Source organism: Prenolepis imparis, unplaced genomic scaffold (assembly GCF_030444845.1).
Source record: "Prenolepis imparis isolate NDT839.2.m4 unplaced genomic scaffold, iyPreImpa1.0 SCAF_11, whole genome shotgun sequence".
NCBI classification, from domain to species: Eukaryota; Metazoa; Arthropoda; class Insecta; order Hymenoptera; family Formicidae; genus Prenolepis; species Prenolepis imparis.
This window is the reverse complement of record NW_028141169.1, coordinates 16,102,189-16,112,644: the sequence shown is the minus strand read 5'-3', so window position 1 is coordinate 16,112,644 and position 10,456 is coordinate 16,102,189. Positions and strand designations below refer to the sequence as shown.

The 10,456-nt window shown below is 37.6% G+C and overlaps 2 pseudogenes; both read left to right on the top strand.

Annotated features, from left to right (window-relative positions):
* The first annotated feature begins 443 nt into the window (after positions 1-443).
* LOC145943250 (uncharacterized) lies at positions 444-2,062 on the top strand (annotated as a pseudogene).
* A 4,013-nt stretch (positions 2,063-6,075) lies between these two features.
* Positions 6,076-9,248, top strand: LOC145943249 (uncharacterized; annotated as a pseudogene).
* Positions 9,249-10,456: the final 1,208 nt, after the last annotated feature.

Sequence of the window (10,456 nt, the reverse complement as noted above, 5' to 3'; positions counted from 1 at the left end):
ACACATACATTCACTCTTCATTAGCAACTAAGTCCGTCAATAATATTATTATGTATATAAATTCTTTCATCTTTATATTAGGAATAAATTTATAAATTTCAACATAAATGATTTTCATTTATTAATAACCCGTTCCCACTCATTCCCGTAAACCAGGATCGCACAAGGTCCCATCCTGCGTAAAAGAGATTAAATTCTCTTGCCAAAAAGGGACCACCGAGCGAACGGCCCTTTAAATAGAGTAAGAGCGACCCTTGCGATCGTTGACCTATTTGGGCCCAGACGTTCGTTCGGGTCGAACAGACGGATAGTCTGCCGTCGTTCGAAAAGATAAATTTAGTCACGTCCTTCCTTTCGACTCTTCCTTCCTTGAGTCTGGACGTAACATAAATAAAAATTGGGGGCTCGTCCGAGATTGAAATGTGCGATTCCTGGTAGCGGTAATGAGTAAAGGAACAAGAGGTCAAACTGATAAAGATCAAATAGAAGAACTTTATAAAACTGCATTAACAACACCACATAGAACACGCAAATCTAAATCTAAACCATCTGATTCCGAATTAATTCACACATCCACACCTTTAGTACCTTCAACTTCGACATCTCGCCAAATAAATTTTTCGTTAAAAGATCCTTCCTCAGAATTCGATTTAACTGAAAATACTTTAGTAGTCGAATCGCCCGAGCCAGATTCCGACGATTCTGCCGATATAACTACTGAAACAATAAAAGATCAAATCGAAAAATTTGATATCGAAAGCGATCCCGAAAATTTATTTTCTTTTAACATGGCGCAACCTAACCCCTTTGCTACCTTAAAATACGCGGTAGATGCCGTCCCCTTTTTTGACGGTAGTAACATTCCGCTAAATTATTTTATCGAGGGTTGCGAGGAAGCGAAAGCTATGCTTCCTAAGGAAGCAGAGGCTCAATTTACTAAAATTATAAGAACTAGAATAGTGGGAGAAGCGCGTCGAACAATTCGGGATGAAGATTTTGATACTGTATTGCAATTAACTACTTATTTAAAGAAAATTTATGGACCCACTAAAAATGTATATCAGTTACAAGGAGAACTAGGATGTATTTATCAAAGGAACGAAGAGGATGTTGTCACTTACGCAAATAGAGTTAAATTACTTGGAAAACAAATATTAGAAGCATATCGAAGTTCCGGTCACATTTTACCCAACCAAAATATAAAAATAACGGTAGAAAAAGACATGTGTAAGTGTTTTATTAGAGGGCTAAAGCCTGAAATAGAGCAGAGAATCGCTAGAGATTTAGACGTACAAGAAACTGTCGCCGACGCCCTAAGGATAGAAAGAGAGCTTCGAGAGATGACAGGTTTGCGCCAAGGCCAAGGCGTTAAAACAGGCCAATCACCGTACACTAATCAAGTGCGGGAAATCTGTCAGATCTGTTTCAAAGAGGGACATGCCGCAAGTAGTTGCAGGAAGCTCGTTCAATTTTCCTTACAAGGGCACGATTTTCAAACGAATAACGGAACGGAGATTTTAATTTGCCAAATATGCAAAAAACGCGGCCACAGTGCGGATAAATGTCGCCAACGCGATCCTCGCGCTCGTCAGTCAGTAAACGTAATTCAAGAAAAAACTACTATATGTCAATTATGTTCAAAAACCGGTCACGACGCCAAATCATGCCGACAAAATACTTCCCAACAACAAATTAATAAATCGACGGTTACTTGTCAATGGTGTGAAAGGCCTGGCCATTCGGCTAATAATTGTTGGAAAAAACAGAACGAAGAAAGAAGTTTGGAAAGTAGACCGAAAGTTTCATGCCAACTTTGCGATAAATTCGGACACTCCGCTAAGGTCGTGTTAAAATAAATCAACAACTGACAACGAAGAACGATACATTTTGCAGATATTGTAAAGAACAAGGCCATCTCCTTGAAAATTGTCAGTTACGCAACGCAAGTAATAATCGTCGAAAAGAAAATAATCAGGGAAACTACACAGGTCCCTCGGGGTCGGGTGCACAACGGGGGGCCGGACAGACTTCACACCCGTCGACATCTCAAGAAGCCAAGTAGGCCGTCAAACCATCGACATACGACCCGTAACAGTAAACCTCGATAAACATAGTCGCGTGCCTACTGTTCAGGTCCAAATTAACGAAATACCATCGCAAATAACCTTTCTATTAGACACGGGATCCGGACCAAATATAATTAAAGAAAATTTTATACCTAAAACTCTAAAAATTAACTATACAAATATATTAAAATTAAATGGTATAAATAATCATCCCGTATATACGCTCGGAGAAGTCGCTTTAAATCTCCTTGGAATTCCGATATCTTTCCATTTAGTATCTCGCGACTTTCCGATTCCACAATCCGGAATATTGGGAAATGATTTCTTTAAACAAACATCATCGAAAATAGATTACGCTCAAGGATATCTGACCGTATCCGGAGTTAACATACCGTTTTTCTCACCGGTCTATAATAGTGTCTCCGAGATCCGAATCATTATTTTATGTAAGGATAGAAAACCCCGAAATAAAGGTGGGATATATACCAAAATTAAAAATAGAACATGGAATTTACTTAGGAGACACTATTGTAGAGAACATCTCCGGAAAAGCATATCTCAATGTTATAAGTACTTTAGACGAAGAAGTGGAAGTCCGCGTACCCACTTTGCGTTTAAAGCCGTTGGATCAATTATTTGACGACCATAAATCCGACTGTCCGACGGTCAACAATTACGATGAAGTTTCGTCTATAAACGAAGAACCAACGAACACCAACGAAACTTATATTGATATCGAAGACGAAGAAAAAAATTTCGAGGATGAAGAAAAATTTACTGAAATAACTCGAAAGACAAACAAAATTAATGTTGACAAAGGGAATAAAAATTCTCCCGGAAATTCTAATAATTCAAAAATCCTTGGAGAGGGAAGTTACCAAACCTCTCCTGAAAATTTTAATAATTCAAAAATCCTTGGAGAGGGAAGTTACCAAACCTCTCCTGAAAATTTTAATAATTCGAAAATTCTTGGAGAGGGAAGTTATCAAACCTCTCCTGAAAATTTGAATAATTCTAATAAAGGGAAAAATTATCAAATCTCTCTCATAAATTTAAATGATTCAAAATCCCTTGGAGAGGGAAGTTACCAAACCTCTCCTGGAGGGGATATTTCTAGAATTTCGGAGGGAAATTTCCAAACCTCGACAGAAAATTCTAGCTCCGTCAATTGCGAGGAGGGAAGTTACCAAACCTCACTACGCGATTTGACACAATCTTGTTCTAATTTAAGAGAGAAAAATTCCTTATCATTTCTAGATATCAAATTTCCGAAAGTTGGATTATTCACAGAAGACCACAATGACAAATTAAAGTCATCCCATGTCACTATAAAAGACCTTCTTGAAAAGGCACAAAAATATTTAAATATTGAAAAATTAAACATTAAAAACTCTAAACGCATGAAAAACAGAACCAAACCGTCTTCGAAAGTTTCGACGTCTTTATTAAATAAATCGCAAGAAATTATAGATAAATTTATGCGAAAACGAAAATCTAAACATAAAAGAAAACAACAACAAATTAACGATACAAGCAACGATTTGCATAATTGCCTAGTGGTTTCCGAGGAAAAGGAGAAAGACCGCTTTATACAAATTACCGAATTATTACGATTGGAACATCTAAATGAAAAAGAACAAGAAAGTGTAAAGAAATTAATAACAAACAGTCAAAACCAATTTCATATTCCCGGAGAAAATTTAACTGCAACTCATGTACTCCAACATCAAATACCAACCACAGATGATCGACCAATTAACACTCGTCAATACAGATTCCCGCAACTACATAAAGAAGAAATAAATAAGCAGGTAGAGGAACTGTTAGAAGGAGGCATCGTAAAACCCTCACAATCGCCATACAATACGCCCATATGGATCGTGCCGAAGAAAGAGGACTCCAAAGGAAACAAGCGCTGGAGAATGGTCCTCGACTTTCGGGGTTTAAACGACAAGACCATCGGAGACGCATATCCATTACCTAACATCATAGATATATTAGATCAATTAGGGGGCGCGCAATATTTCTCCGTATGCGATTTAGCATCTGGATTTCATCAAATAAAAATGGATCCTACTGACAGTCACAAAACTGCATTCACTACTCCCTTCGGTCACTACGAATTCGATCGAATGCCTTTTGGATTAAAAAACGCTCCTGCGCCTAATGGATTTAGTATTAACAGGATTAAAGGGCGAAGAATTATTTGTTTATATGGACGACATTGTTATTTATGCTACTTCCTTAGAAGAACACGAACGAAAATATAACGCATTAATAGAACGACTTCGTCAAGCTAATTTAAAACTACAACCTGATAAATGTGAATTTTTAAAAACCGAAGTAACTTATTTGGGACACGTAATTGGCAGAGATGGAGTAAAATCAGATCCGAAAAAATTAGAGGCAGTACATAAATTTCCCCGACCGAAAACCCCAAGAAATATTAAGCAATTTTTGGGACTTGCCGGATATTACCGGAGCTTTATTTCAAATTTCTCTAAACTAGCAAAACCGTTAACAAATCTATTAAAAAACGACACTCGTTTCGAATGGACATCAATTCAAGAAGAATCCTTCGAGATATTGAAACAAAAATTATGTGAAGAGCCAGTACTACAATACCCTGACTTCTCTCGACCATTTATTTTAACTACGGATGCGTCAGGTTTAGCCGTAGGAGGAATACTCTCACAAGGGGAAATAAACAAGGACAGACCTATCGCATACGCTTCCAGAACACTCACGGACGACGAAACGAAATACGACACTTACGAAAAGGAAGCACTAGCCATAATATATTGCGTTAAACACTTCAGACCATACTTATATGGAAGAAAATTCACCTTAGTTACAGATCATAAACCTTTAATGTGGTTTAAAAACGCGCAAGACGCAAATATGAGAATACTTCGCTGGAGATTAAAATTAGCGGAATACGATTACGACGTTGTTTATAAGGCAGGAAAAACTAACGTAAATGCGGACGCATTATCAAGAAACCCAGTAGATCTTGAAGAAATTGATTGCAAAATAATAAAAGAACGAAAAACTTTAAATCCAAATAATCCGGAAGATGCAGAAATAATTTCCAGAATGCTGGAAGAAACCGATGACGAAGAAGAGGAAGACGACGATTTTCAACTATATTTGTCAGATACCGAAGAAATTGAAGAACCGATATTCGAAGAAGACCCCCCTGATAATAACGCTGATTCTATACCTTTTACCCCCGAAGAACTAAACGAACCTCCTGCGTCATATACTATCGAAAAAGCGTTAATACATGATCCTCCGAAACAAAACAGAATGCAACAAGAAGTCAGACGACAAAACGAAATATTAAGAAAAATAATGAAAATCATAATAACAACAAAAACAATACTGAAAAGATAGAAGAAAGAAACGATCCGCCAGACAAAGATCAGGATAACAAAGAAACAGATGGAAAAGAAAGGGAAGAAAGCGACGACGAAGAAGAAATTATCAATAAAAATTTAAAATCAAGAAAAATAAAAATAAAACCTACTATCAATGAGAATAAAATAATTAAAAGCAACGTTATAGATTCTCGCGAACTATTATTTCTGCGAAAAGACAATGTCGCGTATTTTGTCGACATTTACGGAAACCTTTAGACTCAGGATCTGAAAAACTTCGAAAGAAACGAACTCCCGAATATAGGACCCCTGGAGTTAGGTAATGCGAAAGCAATAAAATACAAAACCTACTACCACATAGTCTTACCCATCAGTGAGACGGAACGAGAAGGCCCCACAGCGACTCTCAACCAAATTATAGCGGTCATACACGACTTACGAAATTTGACTGAAAATTTAAATTTAGAAACACTCAGCATTGCAAAAAAGAAATTATCAACAACGTTCCATGGAATAATATCAAATCGCAACTGCAATTAAGATTCATTAATTCCACTACCAAAATAATCATTTGCAACGGACAAATTAAATATCCACCGAAAGATCTACGATCCGTTATAATTGGTGAGATGCACTGTTCGCTGATAGGAGGACATCGCGGCGTCACTAAGACATACAATAGAATAAAACACAATTACTATTGGGAAAACTTAAAACTAGACGTTCAAAGATACATACAACAATGTTTGCAGTGCCAACTGAGAAAATTAGTACGCGTCAAAACAAAACAGCCTATGATAATCACAGACACACCAGGCTCTTCTTTCGACAAGGTAGCCATGGATATTGTCGGACCTTTACCCAAGACAGAAAGAAACAGCGAATACATCTTGACCTTACCAGATCAGCTGACCAAATACTGTATGGGTATACCATTACAAAACCAAACCTCCGAAACTATCGCGGAAGCTTTCGTAGATCGTTTCATCTGCATATTCGGAGCGCCAAAGGCAATATTAACGGATCAAGGAAGAAATTTTCTTAGTGACCTAATGAAAAAGGTTGCAAAAATATTTAGAATTCGTAAATTTCGTACAACGGCCTTTCATCCACAATCCAACGGCTCATTAGAAAGATCGCATCACGCATTAGGAGAATATTTAAAACAATATGCAAACGAACAAAAACAATGGGACAGGTGGATAAGCCTTGCGATGTTTAATTACAACGCTAGCATACATGAAGCAACCAAACATACGCCATACGAACTAGTCTTTGGAAAAATAGCTAGAACTCCATCGAATGAAATTTTACCTTCGAACGATCAATTATCAAATTATGACGATTATCTAATAAGCCTCGTAACACAACTTCACACAATTCAAGGAAACGCTCGTGAAAACGTCATCGAAGCGAAACACAAATCCAAGACATACTACGACAAGAAGATTAATCCTCAAAATTTCAAACCGGGAGACCATGTGTTTCTCCTAAAAGGTCCAAAACCCGGAAAATTCGGAGATCATTATACAGGACCCCACGAAGTATTAGAAATATTAAATAAAAGTAATGTAAAAATTAGAATAAAGAAAAATAGCCGAATCGTGCATCCTAACCGATTGCGAATTTCCTACATTAAAACCACTAAATAATCAACAAAAAGGATTAATTTTCCACAAAAATAAATTTTTTTTTATAAATAATAAAAATACAAAATATAATATTAATAAAAATAAAGTAAAAATACATAAAGGTTATAAGAGGAAAAAGATACACACACCTACAAAAATAATTAATATTTCAGATGGATCGCAAATTCAGACGACTAATCGCAATATTAATAATACTAGCAGTATACCTGCATCCAACACATGGGCTAATAGGATACGACTGTGGATCTTCCTCCGCAAACCTAACCACGCTATCATTGTTAAACATCGAGGAATGCGATATCCCTCGTAAAGAAATTAAACCAGATCAAGTTTACGTACAGCTGTTACAAATTAATGAATTCGAAGCAGTGCACGTAATACAGTGCAAAGTTGAAATCGACCGATTAGTCAAGAAATGCGGAATGTTTTCTCACACAATGGATGTACATAACGGAAAATATTCATATATAGAAGAAATAACTCGCGAGGCTTGCAGGCGAATGCATAGTTACGGAAGTTATCAAGTAGGACGCACTCTTATCTCAGGACTTAAATCGCACAATAACCAGACCGATTACGTTAGCTGGTCAAGTAGACAACTACGGCGAATGCCACGGAGGAGCATACTCAGATCCTTACGGAACATGGTCGGATGTCATTGTAGTCGGAACTGTAAAAATCACATTACAGGATTACACTGCCGACGTACGCATCAACACTAATAAAGTACAACTCAGATCCGGCATTACTTGCCAACTCGGCTCTACACATTGCGTAGACATCGAAGGAGGAGACACGTATTGGAATACCGTACCTGCAGGTCCCTGTAAATTTAATAACTATGGAATATTATTCGAGGGGTACGCCTACAAAATAATTGACGACGAGCAAGGCCAAACAGTATATTCTCTCACCACACAAGACACAATATTCGCTCTAACCAGTAAGGGCAAACAAGATGTCTGCGGATATTCGATAATACGTACCGAACATCCTAAATTAATGATTTTCGAAACAGTGCGAGGAACCGCCGTTTTTAAAAAACAATCACGTATATCAAATCTCGATATCTTCACGTACATGAATTCAAAATTTGTGTACGTAGAAAAACATATCCGCACGCAAATCACCCAGCTTTATCACGATATCCTATTACAACAATGCAATCTAGAGCAACGAATGTTACAAAACGCTTTAGCAATTGCCACACAATCACCAGATATCTTCGCATATCACCTAATGAAAGGGCCCGGTTATATGGCTCTACTAGCGGGAGAAGTAATTCACATTGTAAAATGTGTACCCGTCGAAGTAACTCTTGCTCATCAATCGTTGCTATAATCAATTACCCGTGTTACGGGAAAATCAAACATATTACTTAACCCCGCAAACTCATATACTATTACGACAAGGAACGCAAACCACATGTAATACATTAGCACCTTCTATGTACCAATTGGAGGACTCTTGGTATAAACTCATGCCAAGACCAGTGGACAGTATACCGCCAATTACCATGAAGCCATTAACCAAGCCTGTATGGAAATACATCAGCCCCGGATCGCTTGCCACAAGCGGCATATATACAGAAAGCGATTTAAAGGACTTGCGAGACCATATAATGTTTCCAGCCGAGAGACCCGCAGTTCTCAACTCTCTAGCGAGAGGAGTGATGGGAAGATCCATGTCTTTAGAGGGGGGGTCGATCTCCAATTTACTGGATATAAACACTATAGAAAAAATAGCGATGTCTACATGGAACAAATTTTGGAATAAATTCTTATTTTTCGGAAACCTCAGTGCTGGGTTACTCGGAATATACCTATGCATTAGAGCCATAAAACTCACACTAGACACAATAGTACACGGCTACACCTTACACACAGTGTACGGGTGGTCTCTGTACCTAATCGGAGCCTTATGGGACTCTTTAACACATCTGCTGATACATCTGAAAACAAGACAATTCAAAAAACAAAAACCCACCGCTCCGGCCCCTGGTCCCCAACACAGCGGGGCGCCCGAGATTTACCACACCGAAAACAAAACATCTGCGACAACTACTTATCCTCTCCTTCCCCCACGGGAAGACGCTACGTATACTTTCGAACTCAGAGAATCGAAAAGCTAAGGAGATTAAGGCATACCCCCAATTAAACCCCCCCCCCGAAATTCTCCACACAAAAATACATAAATATTTTATCTTTATTTTTACCTCAGAAATGGAAACCTCTTACATCGACACTGAATTCTTGACTCGCGGTCGCCTGAAGGTGACCGTAGTAAGAGCGGAATCACCCTCGCTGTTTTGGGTACAACTAAAAAATAGCGCAAGGGAACTCCTGGAAATGGAAGAAGAAATCCAATTCCGGATGGATAGGAGAGCCAATTCATTGCTCGTATACCCTCACCATATGAAGGAGGACTTAGAGGTCGTGGTTAAAGACAAGAAAGGATGGAAGCGAGGGTTTATACAAAGCATAAATAAAAACACTTGGATGGTCAAAATAATGCTCGGCGACTGGGGAAGAACAGTATGGTGAACAGGGTGGCGCCGTATGAGCGAAGTGTATCACCTAGAAGACCGTTTTAAGGGGGTATCCTGGCAAGCCATAATATGTGGATTAGCCCACATCGCAGCCCCTAATGGTAGGAAAACGTGGCCAATAATGACACGAGACCTGTGTCGACTCCTTTTAGAGGGACAAGATGGATGGATAAATATAGTCCATCCTCTAAGGAAAGGTGCGGCCTTGGTGAAGCTCCATATCAAGACCAGAAAAATATTCGATACAACATACAACCTCAGAGATGCATTGTTCCGACTAGGCCAAGTCGAGATCTGTACAAAAGTCACCGCCGACGTGGAACCCTGTCTAAAAAAAAAAAAAAAAAAAAAATATATATATATATAAAATTGAATTATGTATTAACTTAGAGTTATTGTAGCATTTAAATAATTCTATATATTCTAAATTTTTATTACTCCACTATTCATTTGAAATCTGAATTGTGTATTAATTCAGAATTACTCTAGTGTTTAACAATAAGTATTCCTATAGACCCTAAATTTTCTTTACCTTACTACTACTTCGTTTGAATTTTGAATTATGTATTAATTAGAATTACGCAAGCGTTTAAGTACTCCCATATATCCCAAATATTAATTACTCTATTATCATTAGTCATTATATCACCCTACCTTTCCTCTTTATATTATGTACTTCTTTTGCATATTATAATTATAGCGTCATTATTGATGCTACACATTATCATATCATATTATTCTTTAGTATTAATTACTATTATACCATATATATATTGAATCGTTATTGGTAATATTTCAACATTTGCGCTC